This window comes from Ambystoma mexicanum, chromosome 6p, assembly GCF_040938575.1.
Source record: "Ambystoma mexicanum isolate Mex_15411 chromosome 6p, UKY_AmexF1_1, whole genome shotgun sequence".
Classification (NCBI taxonomy): domain Eukaryota; kingdom Metazoa; phylum Chordata; class Amphibia; order Caudata; family Ambystomatidae; genus Ambystoma; species Ambystoma mexicanum.
Window position 1 is genome coordinate 534271740 of NC_090935.1, and position 24976 is coordinate 534296715.

Here is a 24976-nt window from a genome sequence, read left to right on the forward strand (position 1 = left end):
CCCCACCGCCCAGCACTGTGGTGCACCCTCCACCAGGCCCCCACTCATGTCTCCCAGCACCCCCACCCCCCACCAGTCAGGGCCACCCTCCACCGGGCCCCCACTCATGTCCTCCTGCACCCCCACCCCCCAGCACTGTGGTGCACCCTCCACCAGGCCCCCACTCATGTCTCCCTGCACCCCCACCCCCCAGCACTGTGGTGCACCCACCAACAGGCCCCCACTCATGTCCAACTCATGTCTCCCAGCACCCCCACCCCCCCAGCACTGTGGTGCACCCTCCACCAGGCCCCCACTCATGTCTCCCAGCACCCCCACCCCCCAGCACTGTGGTGCACCCACCACCAGGCCCCCACTCATGTCCAACTCATGTCTCCCAGCACCCCCACCCCCCAGCACTGTGGTGCACCCACCACCAGGCCCCCACTCATGTCCAACTCATGTCTCCCAGCACCCCCACCCCCCAGCACTGTGGTGTACCCTCCACCAGGCCCCCACTCATGTCTCCCAGCACCCCCACCCCCCAGCACTGTGGTGCACCCTCCACCAGGCCCCCACTCATGTCTCCCAGCACCCCCACCCCCCTGCATCCAGGGGCACCCTCCACCAGGCCCCCACTCATGTCCCCCGGCACCCCCACCCCCCTGCATCCAGGGGCACCCTCCACCAGGCCCCCACTCATGTCTCCCTGCACCCCCAATCCCCAGCACTGTGGTGCACCCACCACCAGGCCCCCAATCATGTCCAACTCATGTCTACCAGCACCCCCACCCCCCAGCACTGTGGTGCACCCTCCACAAGGCCCCCACTCATGTCTCCCTGCACCCCCACCCCCCAGCACTGTGAGGTACCCTCCCCCAGGCCCCCACTCATGTCTCCCTGCAACCCCACCCCCCAGCACTGTGGTGCACCCGCCACCAGGCCCCCACTCATGTCCAACTCATGTCTTCCAGCACCCCCACCCCCCAGCACTGTGGTGCACCCTCCACCAGGCCCCCACTCATGTCCAACTCATGTCTCCCAGCACCCCCACCCCCCAGCACTGTGGTGCACCCTCCACCAGGCCCCCACTCATGTCCAACTCATGTCTCCCATCACCCCCACCCCCAAGCACTGTGGTGCACCCACCACCAGGCCCCCACTCATGTCTCCCTGCACCCCACCCCCCAGCACTGTGGTGCACCCTCCACCAGGCCCCCACTCATGTCTCCCAGCACCCCACCCCCCACCAGTGAGGGCCACCCTCCACCAGGCCCCAAATCATGTCCCCCTGCAACCCCACCCCCAGCACTGTGGACCACCTTCTCCCAGGCCCCCACTCATGTCCCCCAGCCAACATGTCATCACAATCTAGATCCCTGGCCCTTATGGTCTGCCTCCAAATGCCAAACACCCACCCGAGTATTGCATCCACCCACTTAGAAATGGCAATTACATGATAGAACCCCAATGGCAAGTTTGTAAATGAACACATGTCCCTCACATACACACAATGGGTGTCAGTGAATGTCAAAACCCATATCATGATATGCATGAAACCAATGAGATGATACTACACATTGAAGTTTGAAGAAAAAATATGTATTAAAAGCAACATCAATTGAATCAAAAATAAACAAACAAAAATGGGAATTAAAAAAAAAAAGCAACATGTCCGTGAAATAATGTAAAACCACAACCATGTCCTGCTCAATGTCCCGGAGGTGGTCCTCCTCCATGGCCCCGAGGGTCCGCAGGGCCGTCGACATGTTCACCTCCAACTCCCTGCGGATTGCCTCAAGGCACTCGGCCCGCCTCAGGGCCCTCCGCATGGAGTTCTCCGCCCTGACAATCGTGAGTCGTGCCTCTTCCGCCCGCTGCCGCTCCGCATCTATGGTGTGGCCCAACCGCTGCCACACGGAAGACACTTCCCGTCCTGGGTCCTCCTGCCCTCCGGCCGATGCCTGCCCCTCCGATGTCGAAGGCCCTGAGCCATCATGGCTCCCACCTCGTTGCTGCTGCTGCTGTGCCTCTGCCCGTGCCCTGGCTCCTGCTGCCTGCACATCCTCCACCGGCTGGGGTGCAGTCATTGATGTGGCCACCCCTGCTGGACGTCCGACTCCCGACTGTGGCATGGATGCCTCCTCCACCAGCCTGGCCGCACCGTCAGAGGCCGCTCCACAGGGCACCCAGGTGACTAATGGGTGGGAAGATGGCACGGAGTACGACTGGCGCATAGGGGGTTCAGTTGAGGAGGGGGTCTGAGCAAGCCCCATCAAACAGAGGAATCCGGCCTGGGTGACCTGTCCCAGTAGGCCGACGCGGTCAACGAGCCATTCGAGATGACAAGCAGTCTCCTCATGAAAAGACTGCAGGTCACCTCGCATGGCCCGTTGACGCAACGCCACACCAGTCAGGACAGGCTCAACCCGGACCCGGATAGCCACGCCTGCAGGCAGAGGAAGGCCAGTTGTTGAGAGCTCATCCCCTGTCTGAAAACGGGTCTGGACGTAGGCATCCCTGCTGGTGCAAGATGATGCAGGGTCAGGATCAGGGACAGGATTGCACACAGGCACCTCCGCGGTGGCCTGTGCTGCCTCCTGTCCCTGGTCCTGCACTGCACCACTAGCACCAGTGGAATCCCCACCTCCAGACCCCGTCTCTGTTGCTTGCACGGCCTCCTCCTCCACCAAACCCCCCACCAACCTGGATGACTCTGTGCCATCTTCCCCCGTTGGGCCCTGTGGGGTCCCAGCTGCCCCTTCTGCTGCCGAGGAGTCCAACTCCGACCTCCGCCTCTTGGACCTCCCCCCGGCAGCTGCGGCCTGGGACGCGGCACCGGACACCTCACTCCCCAACGAGATCACAACCTGGTAGGGGAGCCGGGCCTTGCGTCTCCGGCTGGCGGTGCGATCCCCGCCTCTGTGCTCCACAGCACCTTCTCCGCCCTCTTCATCAGTTGATGCTGCAGACAGGGAGAAATAAAACACAGGCATCAGGGCACTGTACAATGGACACATACACACATGACAGTTGTACATGAGTGGCATTGGCAAACCTCAGACATGGCATCACAATCGCCAACACACATGTCATTTCAACTTGCACCCATGAGCCATACCACAGCCATATCGCAACTGCCAGCACCATCCATACACATACAACAGCATGAGCAGGCAAAGGTGAGCCAGACATCACATGCAACACAGGGAGTGCACTACACATGCACACACCCCACCACACTTGCATGCATGTGTACATCTCTGCCAACTGTCGCAGTGTTCAGATGGGCATCCATGTCACATCTGCCAATCAGGCTTCCACATCCTGCTGTCACATGCATCCATGTTGCATCACTGTTGCACCCTTGTCAAATACACACACATGCACATGTACACAGTGCTGATACATGCAGCTGAAAACAACATCCATGTGTGACATCACAAACATGCCTACTTACATACACATTCATCCAAACATGTGTGCCCACACAACTGCATTTGGCATGCAAGCCTACACACACAAGCACCATCCATGTCTCACACATGACAGCCCTCGCATGTGTTAGCCTCACGGCCCTGTACACCCCCACCCATACTCGGCCCCATAAAAACACATGTGCAACCTGCACACTACTGGCACATCACCACACACACAGCTTACAATCATGATGCATGTACACTTACCGCTCGACTCCAGATGGGTCTGCCTCTCAAGGACCTGGACATGGAGCGCTGGGGATATGCATTCCAGGACCCTCCTCTGATCGTCCGACAAGTGGTCCCGGTGCCCCTTAGCATCCAGTGCCTTCAAGAGGCGCCGGGCCTTGTTGAGGGTCCTGGACTTGAAGTCCTCCCAGCGCTTCTTGACATGTTGGAAGTCGCGGACTCCACCCCCTCTGCGTTGATGGCAGTCACGATGTCCGTCCAGATCCGAGTCTGTCCTTCCTTGTCGGCACGCAAACTTCAGAAGAGGGCATCATACTGCCCCAGGACTTGCTCCACCAGGATACCAACTTCGGTGGCAGTGAAGCTGGTGCCCCTCTGCCTCTCTGTCTGGGGGTTGTCAGTGGTGCCAGATGTTGCAGTGCCCGACATGACAACCCCAGAGGCAGGAGTGGGTGGGCAACTGGGTCCTGGGGCTGGGCTGTGGAGCGATGGAATCCCAGTCGGGAGTCTTCGGTTCCAGCAGGGGTGGTCACAGCAACAGCACCCCTGGCTGATGTGCAGGCAGCAAATGGCAGGGCACGTGAGCAGCAGGCAATCAGGCAGCAGCAGATGGCAGGTGGGAGCGTGCACGGGGCTCTAGGGGGCAGTAATTCGGCCTTCTGGGCAGGAGCGTGGTCTTCCGTGTGCTTACGCGTGGCCAGCTTGATACGGAGTGATTTGGCACGTGAAAATCCAGCACGTCTGCATGTAATTCGAGGAAAGGGCCTTAGCGCGTAAGCGCGTCAGCACACATACGTGAATTCATTGACCCAAAGGCCAACAGCGCGTATGCACATTTGTGCCGTGCGTGCGCGGGCCTTTCCCTGTACACGGGTGCATGTTACATGTCCAATGACTGCACGTCAGAGTGTCAGCGCGTGTAATTGGAGGATGGGGCCTTAGCGCGTACACGCGGAAGTGACGCTGAACGTGTGGGCATGTTTAAAAGGTACGTGTAGAACGCCATTTCCTTGTACGTGCTTTTCGTGGAGAGCGAGTGGGTGAAATCTGTACTTCTTGTCGGTTCACACACGATTTACTTCACAGCGTTCCAAGTTCGTACTCCCTGTTACCTCTGACAGCTTTTTCTCTTCTTGTCTTTTTCCTGGGCCTGTTTCCTCAAACAGCGTTCACTTCTCCTGTTGTCCTGTCTCCTCAGACAGCGTACAATTCTTCTTTTGGTGGGGGTGTTGCCAACGCACACACGCGCGTATTTTACACGCGATTGTTCCTGGCAGACGGTGAGTCACACACGTATTTGACATCTGTGCTTGCTCCGTGTGTTGCCTACCCCTTCAGAGGTCAGTCTAGGCTGCGTGTGACACGCATACGTTCATTTTTGTGTTTCTGGGTGCCACAACATAGTGCAGGTTTTTTTTTCCTCGCACGTGGTCTAGGAGGGGTTGCGTGCACATTATCTCCCTTTTTCGGGGTGCCTGTGCGTTGCGTGACCCGTCATCTTCCCCCAGGGGTCACATACAGTCTTGTTAGAGCGCTAGGGTACGAATTCCATCTAGTACCCTACCCCTTTGACCCCCAATTGCCCAGGACAATAGTTTACTGCAACTCACATACGCACAACTACATCAGTGCCATGGTTGGGAGGCGAGCATGCGGTAAGGGTGGCAAAGGTGGGCGAGCCACAAGTGGTGGCCGTGGTGGATACGGTAGGGGACGTGGCCAGGCCTTTCAGGGTGCCCCTAGCCCCTCATGTGTGGGTGACCAGTCAGGGACACCCATGCCCCCCCCTGGTTGAGGGTAACGTGGCCGACACCATCCCTGCTCAGCCCTTGTTGGACCAGCCCATTGTGGCACCAGACTGGCACTGGGTGACTCCATGGCTGACTTCCAGGTCAGCAGGTCTAGGCCACGTGTGGCGGTGCACATTGGTGTCACCAGCCCACGTGGATCAGGGGCAGCTATGTCATCTGCTGCCCCGAGTAGGCAGGGTGGGGAGGCTGCAGGGGCAGCTGAGGCACCATCCACCCCAGTTCTGAGTGTCCCAGCCAGGACAGTGTCGGTCCTAGTCCATCCTGCTGACGTTCCCCCTGACTACATCACACTTCAGCTAATGCCTGCACCAAGTCCCATGGTGAGTGTTCATTCCCACACTCCTAGTCCACAGTCCACCGGGGCTCCTGCCCCTAGTGTCCAGAGCGGCGTCCAAGCGGAAGAGGAAGAGTGCTCGTCCAGTACAGGCTGATGCCCCAGACACGGCTACACAGTCCGGCCCACCAATGACCTTAAGCGCAGGGCAAAGAAAAAGCTGGCCTCAAGTCATGCCGCAACTCTAGTGACTGGAGGTGGGTCTCCGGCAGAGGACATAGAACTCACTCCACATGAGTATGTTGCTGTGACCTACGTCAAGGAGGAACAGATCGAAGGCATGGGAGACCTGCCAGATTACGAGGCATTGTCTGGTGAGTGCACATGCATGTGTGTGTCCTCCATGTGCATGGTGTGTGTGTGAGTGCTTCTGATTGAGTGCCAGGTGAGGGGGTGTGTGCCTGAGTGGTTTGGGTCACCCATGTGCTTCATCCAATACATTCTGCGCACCAGGATTTGGGTGTTGCAGTATCCCTTCTGGCAACAGTAGACATTCAGCCCAACCTCACGTCAGTTGCCCTTCAATTGTCATCTTGCCACAACATGGTTGCATGTTATTCTGTGTTCATTCAGGCTGATTGTCTGCATTCCACCACTTTCACTAAGCATTTCTCAGTCCTATTGTCACATGTGTGACATGGCTAGGGTACATGCCATCTGTGTGATGGCATGTGTCATGTATGTGTATTGGACATGCCAATCACAGGACAATGTGTGATGGCACTGCTAGGCAGCATGCAGAAAATTTGTTGGTCTTCCAACTTGGTGTCATCAATGTGTGCCATTTGCCCCCCCACCCCCTTCATACGCAATGCTAGTGCATGCATGGGAGGGTTATAGTCATCTGGTACATGTGTCAATGAAGTACTTTTTCTGTTGCTTCTCAGCCCTAATTGTGTTTCCATGTTGCTAATGCCTGTTCCCATTTCTTTTCTTTCATGTCTTTGCAGGGGATGACGCACTTGATACTGCTGGGGTTGTGGAGATGGTGCAGACCCAGGAGGGGTCTCAGGCCCAACCGGGCACCAGTGAGGGACGTGGTGTGGTGGTGGGTGAGAACCCACACTTGCTGCAGGCCGTCATCTCAAGGGGTGTCTCTGGGTGAACCCCCCCGAGCTCTATTCAGGTGTCGATTCGGATGATGAGACCTATGTTGCGTCGCAAGTAAGTTTTCCTGGGAGGGATTCTGTACTGTCCAACCTGCACCAGGGGTAGAACCCTCAATGGGGATGTCAGTGTTGGTAGGTCTGCCTTTGGTGGTTACGGATGCAGGGTCACTACGCTACATCTGATCCTGTTCCTGGGCCAGCAGATCAGAGTAGGAATGCAGTCCTGCAGCCTCAGGCAGTGCCGGCACAGCAAGGCGCAGTTCGCCTTGCCCCAAACAGGGGTGGTGCCCGCCGACGCGGTGGCCGTACGCCAGCTGGCAATACCGCATGGGAGCAATCCATATACGGTATGGCAAACCAACAGGCAGCATCAACTGAGAGGATGGCTCAGGCCATGGATAGGGTGGCCACTTCCATTGTCCCCCAGGAAAGGCTAATTGAACAACTAGAGCAGGCAACAGACTCCATTAGCCAATCACACAGGGAGGACATGTTGGTGTCCGACAGGGACAGGCGGGCGGCACTGGAGACTCTGCGGGAAGCCATTTCCATTGAGTCCCAGGGCCACAGGGAAGCCCTGAGGGTGGAACTCCGTCAGCTCAGGGCAACTCTGGTTGAGCTTGAGGCTTCAGCTAACATGAGGACAGAACAGCAGCTGGAGCGGCTCACACGTACGCTCTCAGCTGAGATGCAGGCAACTAGGGCGGAGGTCCAGGCATCCCGTGAGTTGTTGCATGGGGACCTACACACAATTATGCTCCAGAACCAGACATTCCACACCCGCATGCTTGCTGCCATGGAGGACCAGACTAGGGCTTTGCGTGGGCTGCCTCCATAGTGCCACCACCTCCTGATGCAGCTGCAGAGGGTGAGGAGAGCGACAGCAGCGATTCTCCCACAATAGGGTAGCCGTGCAGGCCATGAGCCCATGGAGGTGTTTTTTTTCCGCAAGATCCACACAGGTGGGTTTTGGTGTGCACCCTGACCTCGGACCTCCTGGGTGGCCTCCCCCACCCCCTGGGCCCATTAATGGGCATTTTTTTTTTTTTTTTATTTATTTTTTTTTATTTTTATTTTTGCTTTTTTGGACAGTGTGTTGCCTTGTGTGGCTCCCGTGGGCATACGCTGTATTGTGGCTGGGCACATGCACTCTTGTCCTGAATTTGGGTCAGATGCTTGGGTTTGTGTGACACACACCCCTCCTGCTTCCCGTTTCCATGGGCTTGCAAAGGGTGTGCCCAAGTGACATTGACTTACACAGTGACGTTGGACTCCCATTTGATGTGTGGGCAGTCTGTAGTCCATACTGTGTATACATTCCTAATGCATATTGTTGGTGTATTGTACACTGCATGGTGTATTGATATGTGGCTCTGCATCCATCTCATCCTCCTAATTTGCAGGTCCATTTCTCATGTCTTCACAAGGTGGTCTACTTTGGGACTGGAGTCCATGTTGTAAGCAGTGCACCTACACTCTTGCGTGGCACTAACACTGTATACTTGGAAGTGTTCGAAGTGCTGCCATTATCAGGTAGTGAGGCTACCAAGTCCGTACTGTTATGTTTATTGTAGGTTGGAGGTTGTGTAGGTGATTGGTATTCTTGGTAAGTATTTGGTAATGTGTGTTGTTGGTCCTGCATTACTGTGAGCATTTCATGTGTGGCCAGTTTCCATTAGGGACACTGTAGTTGGTGACACTTGGGGCATGTTGTGGGGATTAATTTGTTTGCTCTCACATTGCATGACATGCCATGGTGTGTTGTGTTGTGTGGCCGTGCCGGGGAGGGGTTGGGTGATATGCCACTGTTCTCATGTTGTATTTTGCAAGTGGGTATTCATTTTTGCTGCATAGAAGTGTGTCTTTTGATGACACTGCATTGGTGGTGTTTGTGTAGGTAGGGATGCACACATTGTGACACTTCCAGATGAACAATCTCAGGCTGCTATGGTTCTGACAGTTGACTGTCCCTTTGTTCATCATAATTGTCAGATTGACTCATCATTGATTGCCAGATGGTATGTGCCAGGGCTGTGTGCACTCCACAGGGGTGTGCTTCTATGTGAAGTAATTAGCCACCAGCTGCGTACGGGCTGCCTCACCCCGTGCCCTTTCCCCTCCCATGCGCAGCGGGCGTGCATGTGGTTGGGGATGTGGGGGCACCACCATGTCCACAGCCAGGCTCGGCGTGTTGCAACATTGTGCAGGACACATGCTGCCACTATGATCCTGCACACTACTGGGGGAGCGTATAACAGCTGCCCGCCAGAACGGTCAATGGAGCGAAAGCGTGACTTGAGCACTCCGAATGTGCGCTCCACTATGCCCCAGGTTGCAATATGGGCTGTGTTGTATCTTACCTTGGGAGGCATGATGGGGTTCCGAATTGGCGTCATCATGTGGGTGCTCAGAGGGTAGGCACTGTCCCCTGGGGAGGTGGTGATGGGGATCATTAGTGGGGTATTGGCATTACTCTATCTGTCATGCATGCGTGTGCTGTGGCATTTATACTCACCAAGCAGCCATGCATCGCCATGCCGCCCAGCTTCCATGTCCCGGTTTAGGGTTGACATCCTGTAAATGAAGCTGTCGTGGGTGGACCCTGGATAGTTGGCATATACTGAGGTGATGATTCCCTTGGCATCACATACTACCTGGACGTTGATGGAATGCAGTGCTTGCGGTTTCTATAGATGTGCTCAGATGCCCTGGGGGGACGTAGAGCCACATGGGTGCAATCAATGGCACCTAGCACTTTGGGGAATTGTGCCACCCTGTAGAAATCCTGGCTGACAGCCTGCCTTTATGCAGGTGTTCTGGGCAGGTATATGTGCCTGTGGACTGATGGGCGTGCAGTAATGATGGCCAAAACCTGGTGTAGGCACCGTGACTGCGTGGCCTGTGACACCCCCCCCCCCACTATGGCACTTGTCCGCTGAAATGATCCGGTAGCCAAGAAGTGCAGTACATTGAGGACCTTCTCCAGGGGGCTGAGTGCTTGGGAGCACAGGGTGGGTGATGTGAGGTCATCCTCCCACTCACTGACCAGGTCGAGTATTATGTGTGGTGGAAACCTGTACCTCCCATACACCTGGTCATCAGGCATACCAAATAGGCTTGCAGGTTGATATTCAGAGCCTGATGAATTTCTTACTTCCGCATACATTTGCACAGCAAGTTATTGAAATTTGAGAGTGGAAGTTCTACAAAGTATGAGGATAGGTTGCAGTGTGCTAGCCAGGTTTTGAATATGTCGGTGGCTCATTTGGTATCAGTTTGGGTATTGGCTTCACACCGGTTAATTTATAGTGCATTTAAATCTGCATTTGACACACAATGTTAATATTTTCAATTCTTTGCTGTGTATCTTCATTGAGCCACGCTTCTAGGGTTCAGCCTCCAAACAGGTTAAATTATGCTTGTGTCATTGTATCATAAATCCACGCAGTGTAGAAGCAGAAAGTACAAGGTGCTTTCCTTCAGATGATTTTTCTGGTTGTGCTATTTTTATGTGGTTGTTGGAGGTAATTAGTGGTGTGTGGGTGGAGTAGTTAATTAGCAAACATGTTGCAGGTGTGTGATGTTGTATGTATGCAAATGTAGGGCTAAACTACTTACAAATTAGTCACATGACATTTATAAATAAAAACTGCCCAATATTGCTTTCTAACCATATTGAGTATGTAGCTTTTGCTTTCATTATAAACTGTTTGCTACTTACATTTTTGCTGTGTCTTAGTAGCGTTCTATTGAAGCCCAACGCGTTGATTTTCTGAACATGAGGTTTCCTCAGCACGCACATTATGAAGCTCGGCAAGCCATCTAAAGAAGTGCTGTGAGGGGCCAGTTAATGTTTCATATGCCAAGCTATTGTAGCAGCATAAATGGGGGATTAAGTTGTGTCGGTGCACAGATATTATGTCAGGAGATTGCTACGGAGTGAAAGCAAATGGAAGTTTACTTCCTTGAGGGGGGCGTTCAAAGTCCCATGAAGTAGTCCTCATTGCATGCCATACAATTAAAACACCTGCATGGAAGTGTTTACCTTATTAAAAAGAAACTATCTCTGGAGTAGCTCTGTAAGAGTATCCCAAGGCCTTGACCATCCTTGGAAGGGACACTACTACTTCTCGGGCACTGTTACGCATTGTGGTCTGACATTCTGGACATCACACCATCATAGGACACAAACTGGGTCACCTGCTGTTGCTGTTCTCAACAGTGCGGAGGGGCCTGGCTGCAGCCTGTGCTCTATCACCATGTAAACTCAACCCTGCCTAACCTTGTCTGGGGTCACCCATGAAGCTCACTCTGCCAGAAGCATCCTGGGACCACATCAGAGTGGAAGAAGTCATCCTTAACAGTTCTGTCCAGATGGTGGATCCCTGGTATAACATATCTTTCGAGAGAACAGACACTGCTTGCCAGACCACTAACCCCCACACATAAAATGCACACTGTGCACAGGGCATCTGGATTCCATGTAACCACACCAAAGGTATAAATAGATGGACTGAAAAGACCAGACCTACCTCAAGGTGTTTCTTTTTCTGCTCAGAGTTCAGGGCTCAAACTTACATACTACTGTTGGTCATACCACACACATTCGCTGATTCTAAAGTCCTAAGCCTAAAACTACCCTTACTTTACCATGGGCAGTGAAGTTCTAACCCCAGATTCCTTCCTGAGGAGAACTCACGTTGGAAAAACGTTAGCTGGTCCTCTGGCTATCTTCTTAGAACCCAACACCACAGATGGTTCTGAAAATTCCTACTGACACTGTGTACATTTGTAATCATCAGCCTCCACCTGCGCTCACGCATGCATGTTTCAGACAACGTTATTTACAATAGCGTGAAGTTTCATTAAGTCGAGTGTTACAACACTACTGCTTCACAATTACTGGTGTGGTTGAGATAATTTTCATGTGAACATTAGGTTCCTAAATAGTGCAGCATTATATTATTTTATTTTAAACGTTAACTTTGTATATCAACAGCAACACTGTAATGAGGAAACTATTCATTGACCTGGTGTATGATGCAAATGTTGACTGGGTCCACAGTTATTTTTCTTAAAAGTAACAAAGCACTATGTAAACAATACAACATTCTATTGACAGAAATTCTGTCACAGAATCATATCTAGGAGCAAAGATAAAACAAGCTTTGAATCCTCTGGAATATTTAGCATGTTCTGAGTGCGTTGTAAGAGATTTTGTCTTATTGGGGTAAATTCAGGATTTGATGGTATTTTTTTCTTACAGTAAAATCTTGGTGGTAAATGGGTGGTAAACTGGCCTTACATTTAGAGTGTGTTTGGTATAAGTCTATATTGGTAATTATATATTGTTAGCTTGTATTGGTGGTCATTTAGTGGTATCTTATTTTGTGGTATTTAAAAAAGTATCTCATTCCTTCATGACCATCAGTCTGGCTTCAGAGCTGCCAGAAGCACGGAAACTGCTCTCCTGAACATCTGTGAGGACCTGGTCTCAAACCTTGACTCTAACACCCCTTGTGTTCTCATTTTGCTCAACCTCTCTTCTGCCTTTGACACTGTCAACCACACCATCCTGCTCAACCGTCTCCATGATAACCTGGGTATCACTGGACAAGCTATGGCGTGGCTGACCTCCTTACTCTCCAATCGCCCCTCCCAGGTCCAACTGGGTTCCTTCCTGTCTGACATCTTTTTCTCTACCTGTGGTGTCCCCCAGGGATCTAACCTCTCCCCCTGGCTGTTCAACCAGTATCTGGCACTTCTTTCTCACTGCATCGCCGCCCTCTGTCCCAACTTTCAGTGCTATGCGGATGATACCCAGCTCATTTTCAGGCTACCCTCGGCCTCCTCTTCCCCTTCCCTCATCTCTGACTATCTTTCTGCTATCCAGGAATGGTGTGCCGCCAACGACCTCTGCCTTAATGCCAGTAAGACTGAGATTCTACTTATCGGTACACCCTCTCCCTCCTTCCCTGCAGCTCTCTGGCCAGCCTCCCTTGGCCCTCTTCCTGCTCCTACCTGCAAGGCAAAAAACCTCGGGGTCATCTTCGACTCCACACTCTCTTTCTCTCCTCACATATCTGACGTGTCTAAGAAGTCACACTACCAGCTACACCCCCTCAGGGGTATCCTTCCTTTCCTCTCCTTGCCCCAGAAGCTCACTGTCTCCAGAGCCCTGGTTCTCTCGAAGCTGGACTACTGTAACAGCCTCTATCTAAATCTTCCTGCCTCTACTCTCTGCCCTTTGCAACTCATCCAGAACAGGACTGCGAGACTTGTCCTTGGTCTCAAGCCCAGGGACCGTATCTCTCCAGGACTGAAATCGCTACACTGCTCCCAGTGGCTGCGAGGATTAAGTTGAAAACCCTCTGCATTGTCCACAAGGCCTTCTGGGGCCTTGGGCCAAAATACCTTCAACTCTCTCTTCCTAAATATCTTCCTTCTTGAGCTCTTCGCTCATCCACCTCCAACTACCTCAAGGTCAGCAGCTTCTCCAAGCAACAAGCGGGGGGTAGATCTCTCTCCGCAGCAGGGGCCTCCCTCTGGAACAGCCTTCTTGCCTCCCTGAAACTTGAGGAAAACCATCTCCGGTTCCGGAAGCACCTCAAAACCTTCCTCTTTGCCTCCACTTTCTCTCCCTCTCTCCCCTGCTAAAATCACTGAACCTGCACTGAATCTGCAACTGGGCCACTCACCGATCTTGGTCCTTGGCCCAGCCACTCTTCCCTGCACTGTCTACTTGCACTACGGGACTGTCTCTGTATCCTACAGCCCCTTCTCCCGGCACTTACCTTGCACTTGCCACCAGCTGGCCCTTTTATTTATCTTGAATTCTACTAACCAGGTACTGCACTTTTCCCTTTCCCCCTACCCTTGCACTTGCACGATCTGAATGACACCTGGCCTAGTAGGATCATTGTCTGTCTCCCCTTGTTCCCCCCCCTGCCTCATCGTGCCTTGAAACACTTGTGTATAGGCGTGTTACAAATGCCATATCATATCATATCGTATAGTGGAGAGCATATTTATTTTTATACTACAACCCCATCATAAACAAACGTTTCCACTTCAGAGAACCCAATGAGTTTGTTCAGACCGCCACCTATAATTTGTGGCTGGTATTACTGGTTTATGTACATCCAGTAATCTAAGTGCCAGATTAGGCACCCCTTCCCTTCAGCATGCAATGAAGGAATCACTCATTACATTTTACACACACACCTTCCTACCTTGTAGATATGTACTACTGACTTTCTCTTGTTTGCTATTTTAACTACAGTGGTAAATTGGTAAATGCACTACTGCACTGATATAAACAGCACCTCTGTGCTTCATATATATATAAATGATTCACAGATGCATGAATGACACCAAAGTCTCAGTTTTTTTTTAAATCTGTACTTTGTATTACTTGACAATTACAAACCACAAAACATCTTACCACCAAAACATCTTACCACATGATATTTACAGCATCACCTGCAAGATAAAAGAACAGAAGCAAGCAGGTATTTTGCAAACATGAATTTATGTTCTCACACCTTGAACATAGAGAGAAAAATAAACATGTTCTAACCTCCCTGCACTGCCAATAAATTCTAGCAACACACGTACATCATACTATATTTTTTTTCCTCATTTGGCACCAATCTTACCAAGGCCAATGAAATCTGAAGTCCCGCACGACCTCGCTGTCTTCGCAGACCCAGGCTTAGTGCCAAACCCCTTTGTATGTGTGGGGAGCTGAATATGCTCAGAGCCAGCGCTCACCGTACTTGGAGTTCAACAGATATGGCACTGTCCGTCTCCTGGTCCCAGCACGAACTGCCAACTCCCTTCTCCTCATTCCTTAAAAACACTCTGATTCAGCCCTCTGTTGACATGGCTTATCCACCTACAATCCCTACCAATCAGAATAAAAAGAATGTGCCCTGTGCCAGCCTTTGTTTTTCAAGACAATGGAGACTTCACTTTCAATGCCACTGTTTAATTTCCTTCCTGCATTTTGCATATTTCTGTTCTCCACAAGATGAAGAAAACGCTAGTGTGCATGTCCTCATGAAAAAATGAAATTCACACAGTGCACCCAAAACATGGACTGTATTTCATTGTGCACAGAAGACTGCATTATAATGTTGGAGACGTTGAAATTAGTACTTTAGTAATGTTAGTGCAAGGTTAATCAGTTATGTATTCTAATGCAGTTTCCATACATGAAACATCCAATATAAAATTGTGTACCCCTTTATTTTAACTGGCAGCACACTGTGTTTTTGATGAGTTCTGACAACTTTGCCTGCTGTCTGTTACTGAAATAATGCCTGCAGTTTCAAATTGGGCCTGGCTGCCTTTCCATGCTGCATGTTGCATGTTGGCAAAAAAACCCTGCATATCCTTACATATGGCTGCACCTTCATGCTGCATGTTGCAAGGCAATCAAATCCCATACATATCCTTACATATTCCCTTCTTTTTCCGACAATTTTGGCTAACAAACCCATAATTGGAGGAAACCTTTTAAAATGTACATGTCTCTTTTTCCATCATATGAATCCCAATTGAAATAAATAGCATCTTAATAAATGAACATTTAAACATTTCGCAACAAACTATTGCTCAATCATAACACAAGTAAAGCAAATTCCAAATGTGGCCCATCAGTCCTCACACATGTGCATGTGCATGTATAATGGAATATCGTACACATATTTTCCACTTGAAGTGTCCACATATGTTTGAATGTCTTTTCAATCATAGTCTTTATATATGTGTGAAATCAACATTTCATATATGACAACAAAATAAAATAAAAAGATAAAATAAATGACCAACATAATTAACGAAAACAAATAAACAAAAACAACAAACTTGTGAGTCTCCATTACTCCCCTTTTCTGTCACATATGATAATACTATGCTTCATCAGGAACGCTGCAGAATTAAGTTCAACTCACTACTGTTCCATTGATAGCATTCACCATCTTCATGACCGCACCACTGAGATGTCCTGATCACCAAATTGTCATCAAGAAAAATTCTTTCATCCTGGCGTTCTTGGGTGTTTTTCCACAGAAATCATCTCTTTTGGAATCCTATTCTCTTTGTCATCACCTCCATACTTCGGTCTGGAGGCTTTACATGGGCTTCATCCTGTGGACTCCAGGACTCCATCATCTCTCGCGTCCTCCGGTCCTGCAACCTCTGACCCCAACCAATGTTATTTTTTTTCTAAATCAAATAGAAAAGGAACAGATTAAGTACAAAGCACAATACCAATTTCACCCTTTCTACTACTTTGCCAAAAATAAAATGTGGTCCCAAAACATTATGATTTACTCTTCCGAATATCTGCAACTAAGCACATGTTAGAGAGAAAACAATAATATATACGTTTCACATTATTATACATGAAAACCATTTTTATGTAGAACATTTCAGCACATTGCACCATAGTAAGTTAACCTGATTCAGCACCTTCTATCAATATATACTACCACACTTTTCCCAAATGTGGTACAATATATCCAGTTTTTTTATGGTGTGATACATTATGAAATAGTCACTGCATCTTTTATTTTCCATGTAATCAGTACACTTAACCTGTCTCTACCTGCTCCAATCTCCTGACTTTGTGTTTAGGATGACAGGACTTAATTTGGTTAACATGAACAAATTGTTCTGTCACCATTTCACCCTCTGTCTTTAATATCTTATATACTACTGGGGACACTTTATCCACTATCTCAAATAGACCTTGCCATGCTGCCAGAAATGTTGAGTTTTTATGTTTACCTTTTCCAAAATGAAACTTATATACCCGATCACATGCTTTATATTCTTTCACAGATATCTTTTTATCATAATATGTCTTTGCACTATCAGTAGCTCTTTCCAAATTTCGTTGGGCAAATGCAAATGCATGTTGTAAATGCTTCCTCAGTTCTTCCACATATTCATGAACTGTAGATGCACTCACAAGTGTCTGTTCATGTGTCCTGTATAATAAATGTTGTGGCAGTACTATTTTCCTTCCTGTTAACACCTCATGGGGACTGATACTTGTCACTTTAGCAGGAGTCGATCTAATGGCCATCAATACCACAGGTAATCGTAAATCCCAACTAGAACCTGCCTCCGCTACAAACTTCTTTAATATCTCCAATGTTCAACATTTCCAGAAGAGGTGGGCCGATATGCAATATGCAGTTTCCTTTTTACCCCTTAAATCTGCCACACCTTGCTCATTAAGGTGCTTGTGAAATGACTTCCTCTGTCTGACTGTTCTCTGTGGTAATCCAAATCTTGAAAATATGATTTACCAGCAATGTAGCTGCTGTTTGTGCACTACAATCTGGTGCAGGAATACATTCTACCCATTTCAACATCAAACAAACCACTGTCAAAAGATACCGGTTTCCCCTACTCGATCTCTTTACAGGCCCTACATAGTCAATTTGCAAATCTGACCATGGAAGAGTTAAACCTCTTCATCAATGGAGCTCTATGCATTGGTGAAGCAGGTTTAAGGTTTGCACATACCAGGCACCCCCTGGTATATAATTCCACATCTTGGGAGATGTGTGGCCAGTAAGCATAATCTTTCAGTATCTCTAAGGTCTTTTGTGAACCTCTGTGTCCTGCAGTTATTGCATCATGTGCATGGTGTAACATTAGCCCTCTGAATGAAAGAGGTACCACGCACTGTATCTGTCCTGTTATGGATTCCCTGATCATCAGTCCATCCTGTAGTCTTATCCGTTTTTTATTCTTTAATAACACTCTCAACTCTTCTTTTCCTATACAATCATTTTCAGTTAAAGGATTTTGTTTGAGGTCCATCAAATAATTATAATAGATCCCCAATATTGGATCATCTTTTTGCGCCCTAATCAGATCTTGATCTGGTGTATCATGACTCCATTGCACTACGGATTGTTCAACTTCTTTTGGGGCTTTTATTTTCCATGTAATCAGAGTGCGTGTAACTGCATCTATTTGTATTTCACCAATTAAGTGTTCAATGGGCAACAACCCTCCCATAAAAGCCCCAATCTTGGGCAATTTATCTACTTTATCATATTCCTCCTTATCCTCTCCTGGTGTTTTCAAATGTCCACGAATGTTCCTCTAGTATACTGTTAAATCATACTCTGCACTAATTTGTCTATAGCTTTTATTGTTTTCCCATGTTTGAGGGGCTTTGTTATATGTGAGCATGCCTCTTACTTTCCAGCCAGGCAGATATTCTACAAAACTATGTTGTGCATAATCAGAGTCAGTCACTAGGACCATTTCACTGAATTTGTTCTCAACTGCAGTGGTGATTACTTTATAAATGGCTTCCAACTCTATCTGGCTACTCTTAGCCCCAATTTTCATTCCTATACTAGGAATATCCTCACATCTCAAACAGACATTTCCTATCTCTGACACCAACTGTTTATTGCAGTCATTTCCAATGTGAAAAGCGCATCCATCAACGTATACAGTTGGTAAATTATTGCATGTATTTTCATCAAATGCTTTGTGTGGTGATTGTCCAAACTCCTGCAAACTGGACTCCACTTCTACTTCGTGTGATGCACATTCAGCTGCACAGTCATGTAAATCTGATAACCCTTGAGCAATTGGGTTCTTTTTATTTTGGCCATATCTTACTTCCACAGGAAAGCCCTGCAATACCAATGTCCACGAAGTAATTCTGGACTGTGCTAGATTGCCTGATCTAATCCTTTTACTCTGTAAAAACAGCAATGGTTGATGATTTATCTCAATGGTTACCTTTTCCCCTTGGACAATGGGACAAAATGTTGCAATGCCCAAACAGTGGTCAGAAGAACCTTTTCACAATCACTGAATGTTTTTGAGATACCACTGCTGACATACACTGCTCAGTGAATCCTATTTCTAAAAAGAAATCTCTGTTCTTTATGGGGTATGTCAAGCATGGTGCCTTTATGAGGCATTCTTTCAATTTAGAAACTGCCACAGATTGCTCCTTTTCCCATTTCCAGGGCATATTCAACTTCAATAGTTTAGTCAATGGTTGAGTGATTTCAGCATAATTTTCAATACATTTCCTGTTATATCCCGTCATTCCTAATAAGCTTTTTAAACCTTTCATGTTTCTGGGATCTTTCAATTTTTGTATGGCCTCCACCTTTTTCTTTTGTGGATTTAACCCATGTTCAGTTACTTCATTGCCTAGGAAATTCACCTTTTTCTTGCACCATTGGGCTTTCTGTAAAGATACTTTGGCACCCGCCTTTTGCAATTGGTGAAGTACATGTCTAATTTCATCAAAATTATTTTTTAAGTTTTCATTTTTTATCAGGACATCATCTACATAAACTATGGTCCCTCTTTCCGTTGCATCTGGCATAGCCTTTCTCAAAAATATGCCAAATTTGCTCCCACTATTGACATACCCAAATGGTGTTCTAGAACAAGCGTATTGTGTTTTATCAATGAAAATGCAAATAAATTCTGAATGTCCTCTGCCAATGGCACACACCAGTACCCTGATGTAAGATCAAATGAGAAAAAAACCTTTGACCGATGCACCTGAGAAAGGCCTTGATCAATGAATGGCAGCGGCCATCTAGACACTGGCACTCTTTTATTTCATTCCCTCAGGTCTGCACACAGACGCCATTGACCATTTGGCTTTAATACACCCAAAATAGGAGTGTTGGAGGTACTATGAATGTGTCTGATAATTCCTCTAAACTCCAAGTTTTTAATTATCTCTGCCAATGACTCTAAGCATGCCAGTGACAATCGATATTGGCACACAAATACTGGATTTCTACCACATCCCTTTGGTAATGTGGCAACATGTAAATCAGTTAGGCCGCAATCACATGCGTCTTTGGCAAAAACGTCCTTATATTCCATAAATATTTTTCTCAATTCATTTTTATCCTCTTCGCTATCACATGCATCTGCTAACAGAATCTGCTCCTCTACCGTTTTAGAAAAATCCGGGAAGTTCTCCAGTCTAGGAACCTCTGTGCTTTCTTCCAACTTTGTGGCTGGATCTCTCTGCAACATTGCCACTTTTAAATATTTTGGCATATCAGCCTCCATTTCAATGTGCTGATTTTCTGTATCATTTTCATTTAATTCAAATACTATACAACTTTCTTTGTTGACAGCACACTGTCTCATTGGAATCATACGTGTACACAGATTGAATCTTGAAGATTCATTTGGGTTGAGAATCCAGATACTCTGGCAACACACCGTCTGCATCTACATATCTCTCAGGGATATTTTCAATCACCATGTTATTGAAATCTGCAATATAATGTGATTTTTTTGTATGGCCATTCCTAGTAAGGAATTCTCTTCTAAATGAATATCTTGACATCCTTCATTATCCACCATAATTTTGACGGACCCCTCCCCAACCTCTATCAATGGGGTATATTCATAATCCAGCCCCTGCTGTTTAATGGATTCATTTAAGCACACAAATGCATCAGAATCCTTCATTTGCTGTCCATTCTTACGCTTTAATGTTATAGCAACCTGCTTGGTGAATGCAGGTATAGTAATATTCTTCTTCACCTGTAGTTCAATTGCATATGGCACTAATTGTGCTCAATAATCCTTTCTTTTTTCTTCAAATTCGGGCGCAGGCCCGCCTAGCTGGGACCATATTTTTTGGTTAAGGAAGTCTAACACCATGCACATCCTGTGCATGATATCACTGCCCAAATCATTTTGTGTTCCACTCACTATCCAAACATTGTGGTAGATGGTTTTGTGTCCAATATTAATCTTTAGCATGCACCGTCCTCCAATTCGATTTTTAAAATTTGGATTGTCCAAACCAGAGATATATTGGTTTTTAATTCTAAATTTCGGGATTTATTCTCTGCAGTAGTTTCTCATTGCTAAAACTCCTTTCCTGTTCAAGCGCCAAAGTGGCTTTTATCATTTTAGAATGGCCATTTATACCAATATGAATCCATGGCTGCTCATCTTCCATATGTATTTCAGCAAGAGTGGTGATGTGCTTTCCTGTGTCTGCTTTAGCGATGGTGTTCTGTTTGCACTTCTTCTATTTTAAATAGAAGCGCAATGTTTGTTCATCTATTTCAGTTTGCAATTTCTTCCTAGGGTCCAAATAAATCTGCATAGATTGTTTTTCTCTTTCATTTTGCATTTTGTCCTGACACATCAAAATGACGGTGACACTAGGAACACAGCTATTCTGTAGGTACACCTCCACTGCATCATTCGATTTGGCAACAGTATGGCATTCATTTACACTGCTGTTTTGTGACTTTATTTTCTTAGACCTTAATGGTTTTTTGGTTAAAGATCACTGTACCCCATTTACTCCATCAATGAGAGGAGACAATCTTTTTAGGCAATCTCTTCCCATCAAGAATGGCATTTCACAAATAGATGTGATCAATACATCCTGTTTCATTCTGTGTTTTCCTATCTTTATGTCAACCTTGGCCGATAGGCACCTCCTCACCGTTAAAGTTATGTACTGAGCCTTCACTCTGTCTCACTTTGATCTGATTCTCTGGAGACCTCCCTTCATTGATACTTTTTACCAATTATTTGAACATAATTGTGGCCTGTGCGCCTGTGTTGATCATTGCAAATGTATTGCACTTCTCTTCCACAGTAATGGGAGCATAATATCTGTCTTCAACTTCTTCTTACTAATTTCAGGATTCACCTTTCTCAGACCCTTCTCACTCTTGGCTAAGCACATTGGTAAATGAAAGGACATCTTTCCCTCCTTTCTGTCCATTTCCAGTTGAGAAACCTTACTCATCTCCCCATATTCAGAGGTCAATTGGAGTGTGGCCACTGTTCGCCCTTCCATCCGGGGATCATCAGAGTTCACACTACAATCCTCCAACTGAATATGCATATAAACATCACCTGATAAGTTGTCATTTTCTAATTTTGGGCATTTGTGGGTATTTGGCATGATACCAGTCTTTTTAATTTCCTCAAAAATCTTTGGCTCAAAGAACTCTTCAGATGATTTATCTGTACCCTCCTTTTTAGTACTTATTCTTCCTGCCTGTATTTTATTAGCATCTTGATTGTCTAGGGAGGGTGTTTTAACATCCACACTTACTCCCTGATCAATTATTTTATCCATGCATGAGTTGTCTTTCTTAAATCTGTCTCTTTGTTTTTTTGGAATTTCATGTTTTTCTCGTTTTCCTTTTTCATTTGTGCAAATTTCTAACATTTGATTTAAGTCCAGGTTAAACCAAACCTCTTTTTTAGATGTATTTGCAATTTCTTCCTCATGTTCATTTGCAGGTATTTTCGTTTTTAAATCCTTAAGCAGCTCAGTCATTATGCAAAACAGGATCAGGGAAATCTGTCTTTTTATCATTGCAGGTGTCATGAATATTTAGTCACAGGTCGCTTCTGTGACCTTCTGCCCCCTTCTTTGATGACTGTTTTTGAGCCGCACAGTTTTCCTATTTTTTCAGTCAACATTTTTACTTGGGCCTCGAGACACTGCAATCTTTCCATCTCTCTAGAATCTTCTCTTTGTGGCCTATGCCGATATTGATAATTTTCCCCCTGGTTAAATCTATTCTGGTATCTCTCAGGAGAGTATTCCTATTTGAGTGGTTTCTGAACTCTTGATTCATGTGGGGCGGAGAGCGGGGTGTACCTATTCTTTGGTTGTAATCCCCTGGTGGCGATGATTGATTGTATTGACGTGGAGCATAGTTCATATTCTGCCTCATGTCCTATCTCTCATTTTGTGAGTAGTGTCCCCTATGCTGATTCGCATTTTCAGTAAATCGATCAACATACCGGGGTCTGTCCTGGTTGCCATATATCATGGTGTTGAGGTCAAATCTGCTCTGTGTCCCCAATGTCTGGTAGGGACCATAACTTATTTGATCTTGGTTTTGTATATGATTATTGTTCATGCCTGACATGTCTGGCCGATATCCTGCCCGGGGCCTGTCTCCTAAATACGTAGGGCTAATGTAACTCTCCCTATTACTAGGATCATGTGACTGAAACATTGGTACAGAGGGTGGCAACCTCTGTGGGGTACCCCTCTGTTCGGGTGTTACATTATTTTTGCCTGGACTTTGAGTGGACTCAAGTGACGTTTTAGCCAACCTGATCTCCATTACTGTTGCCGAGGATTCTTTAGATTTTGATCTTGTATCTTTCATTTTATCACTCTCTCTACCCTGAGAGTAAAGCACTTCATAAAGTTTTGTACTTTGGTGCACAATCCATTCGAGTGACTTCTCATGATCAAATTACCCTGAGAGTAAAGCACTTCATAAAGTTTTGTACTTTGGTGCACAATCCATTCAAGTGACTTCTCATGATCAAATTCGCGGACTAATTGTGATATAATGTCTTTCTGCAAACCATAAAAATAATCAGTTTTAAACTCTTGGAATTAGGATAAAAAAATACATCAAAACGCGAAAAAGCTCCTTTTAAGTCATGCAGAAATTGGCGATGGGACGTATTTGGCCCAGCTGTACTCGTGTATGCAACTTTTTTTTGCCTCCTGTAATGACTGGAATGGAGAAAAATGATGTCTAATCTCTTTTTCAAATTCGGCCCATGTCATGTTCTGCTGTTCATTTAATCTCCTGATAATGCTCGCTGTGGGAGCTTCCATAGTTAAGTGAAAGTATTGTCTATATTATTCCTTACGTATGTGGAGGGCTTTAACTATATCATGCACTGCTTCTAAGTGGTCCTCTATACAGCACTCCCCTCCTTTCTTGAATGGTTTGATGAGAGCCTTGATTGATTTCATTATCTTGATAGGACTACTTGGCGCTATGTTTTGGATTGCATTAATTTGTGGTTCAACCCTTGTCTCAGGTGTATGGGATTGGTGGTGACCCCCAATGGGTGTGTAAAACCCCCCAAAGGCACTACAAACAAGCTCAGACACCGGCACAGCCACTGGGGCACTATCTCCCCGTGTAGAAATGGAATTCACCTCAATTCCAGTGAATGTGGTGCCCTGTCGTTTGTCCTCGGACCTGAAAGTGCCTATCTGCTGTTCCAAATCCTTGCACTTTTTAAGGAGTCGATCTGCCTTCTTACACAAGTAATTGTTTTCATCACCCATCTTATTAATCACATTTTGCATATCGCTCATTTGTATTTGACATTCATTAAACTCTTTGTCTCACTTGTCTCTTTCTTGAAACATTTTAGCTATCTCTTGTTCAACATTCTGAAGCTTATCTTCTTTCTTGAAATTTTCTTTTTGTAAAATTAGCATTTCCAAAATAACCTCGTATTTATCTTGCCTAATGTGACCTACCAAACCTTTCAAGTGTTTTAATTCTTGCTCACTATGCTCAAATTGTTTCTTGCTTTGGGACAATTGAGTGTCGAGTTCTTTACACATTGACTGCATGTCCTTTTTGACATACCTCCAGTTCTGCTCTTAACTTTTTCTTCTGTTCACTAGCTCCATCTAATTCAATTTTTAGTCTGCTAATTAGCTTGGCATCATTTTTTTTGCATTTGCAGGGACCTATTTAAAATGAACCATGTTTTGGCACATAGCCATATATGACAATCTTTCTCTGCATGTTCATCATCAGCATTTAATAATCTAAGAAGACAAACCTGAATTATGCTACCTTCTTCAAAAATGTTGTCCAATGGTTCTTTCTGAATTTCCCCATAGATACGGTCATGCCACTCTGTGGCGTTATTTGATGACCATGTTCCATGTGCATATAAATTTGCCTCTAGATATTGCACCAACTCTGGGAATGTGGCCTCTTTGAGACATTCTGAGATTCACTTCCGGTGTCACAATGCTCTCACAAACTGAGTTCCCTTTAATACACGTATCGTAGTGTTAGACACACCTGCCACGCTCTACAGTCTATTCTCCCAGCCAACGCACCATATCTGTATCTGTAAGAGATTTTGGCCCTCATTCCGAGGTTGGGGTAAGTACAGGTACTTTCCGGCATGGCAGAAAGTATGAGACCGACCTCGTAACAGACCGCTAATTGCGGCCCATTATGACCTCACAAGCTTTTCGCCATGACAGAAAAGTACCTA